Here is a 2,322-nt window from a genome sequence, read left to right on the forward strand (position 1 = left end):
TCACAAGATAATGCATATACACATATACATCACAACAACAGTAATACGGGTAGAAAACTTGCCTGAGCGACTGGGGGTTACAAATGGATTGGGACGAGTCTGGTAACCTATAAACAACATATAAGTTGGAATTATACCAAAGTCACTTATAAACCTATACTTTAACCAATTTAGACTCTAACGCTCGCTTTGCGCTTAATGATTCTCTTAAGTCGCTCGAGTACCCTCGGCTCCACCATTTTTAATAAATTAACCATTACGAGTTTTAAGGCAATTCTTTCGCGAGTGTCTTACCAATTGCCTATTACACTTTACATAAATGTTCCATACTCCAATTAGTTCTTTAAGTTCTTTAACCTATGTTTCAAAGTAAGGCGAGGGGTAATGGTTCGTTCGCGAACGCCGTTACTTAAAACGGTCGTTTCTCCTAAACCGTACATCGGAATCAAACGAACCACATATCAAAATGAAGCTCGTAACATGAACTATCTAATCATGGCAATGGTCAAAACCTAGCAGTGAGTTCACGGGTCCTAATGTTAAGAGCAAAAACAGTCTAAAGTAAATCGGACATTACGACAGCTACGTTTACGCGATTACCAATTTTATTCTACTCCAAACCAACCCACAATCAACCCACAATCACAACCCAATCAAAACTCCAGCCATACTTCACCATAACAGCCCCAACAACTCAACATTATCAATTTATACTATTCTTATATTATGGGTTCCTTATATCTTATATTTTATTGATCTTCTGGGATATTATTAGTACTCTATGTGGTATATAAGTGTATGTAAAGATCGTCAGAATCCAAATCCGAACACTTTGATTTTTTCCCGAAAATCCACCAGATACCAAAAGAATTTAGTATAAGGTAACAGGATAAAAAGGATTTAAATTCAAGGATTGTAAGAGAGGATCATAAAAGGAATATAATGTATTGAGAAAGGTTAAGGGAACCCAAGTAATAAGATCCCGGGTATGATCCCTCAAACGATAAACGAAAACGAAAGTTAAGCGAACCGTATACCAGATCAGGGGTCATTAGCCAAGTAATTAGAAGCTAATCAAAGAGATTAGTGGGGATGATGTCATCAAACCAATGAGAAGAGGACAAAGGTGGGAGGGTGACATCACATGGTGACATAAGCATGACCAAAGCAAGTGTGTTGTTGGTTAATTTAGAACCACACAAAAGTTACCATGGTAAAAGGTAAGAAAACAAAACAAAACAAATCAAAATCAACCAACCAACAAATCATTTCACCAATACACAAAATTATTTCATTTCTTCATCCAAAAAGCTCTCGGCTTTTTCTTCTTCTTCAAAGCAAGAAATTCAAAATCTTAGTTCCAAGCTTTGTTAATTAGAAAGGTAATTATCCAAGACTCCTTATGCATAGATATAGCTATCCTATAAGTTTGAACTCCTAAATCATTCACAATCTCTTCCTAAAAATCATGGAAGAAGATGGTGAATAGTGTTTTTCAAGAACTAATATTTTTGTTCTTGAGTTTTTGTTTAAATTAAGCTTGGATAAGGACTTTTAAGGGTGATTCCAAGCTAGTTACTTGATTCTCCACTCTCCAAGGAAGGTATAACCCCTCCAAACCCTAACTTTACTTGAGTATTAGGTTTAGTTATGTTGTTATAGTTCACGAGAGGCTTGTTTGTTGTGAATGTAGAGGATAGTCGGTGTTGTAATGTTTTGGAGTTATAATTCTTGGAGTATTGATTAATGAGCTTAAGTATAGTTTAAATTCATGTTTAAGAATAGTATAAATTGATAATGTTGAGTTGTTGGGGCTGTTATGGTGAATTATGGATGGAGGTTTTATTGGGTTGTGATTGTGGGTTGATTGTGGGTTGGTTTGGACTAGAATAAAATTGGTAATCGCGTAAACATAGCCGTCGTAATGTCCGATTTACTTTAGACTGTTTTTGCTCTTAACATTAGGTCCCGTTAACTCACTGCTAGGTTTTGACCATTGCCATGATTAGATAGTTCATGTTACGAGCTTCGTTTTGATATGTGGTTCGTTTGATTCCGATGTACGGTTTAGGAGAAACGACCGTTTTAAGTAACGGCGTTTCGTGAACGAACCATTACCCCTCGCCTTACTTTGAAACATAGGTTAAAGACCTTAAAGGACTAATTGGAGTATGAAACATTTATGTAAAGTGTAATAGGAAGTTGGTAAGACACTTGCGAAAGAATCGCCTTAAAACTCGTAATGGTTAATTTATTAAAAATGGTGGAGCCGAGGGTACTCGAGCGACTTAAGAGAATCATTAAGCGCAAAGCGAGCGTTAG

The sequence above is a fragment of the Apium graveolens genome, chromosome 5 (assembly GCF_009905375.1).
Source record: "Apium graveolens cultivar Ventura chromosome 5, ASM990537v1, whole genome shotgun sequence".
In the NCBI taxonomy this organism is placed as follows: domain Eukaryota; kingdom Viridiplantae; phylum Streptophyta; class Magnoliopsida; order Apiales; family Apiaceae; genus Apium; species Apium graveolens.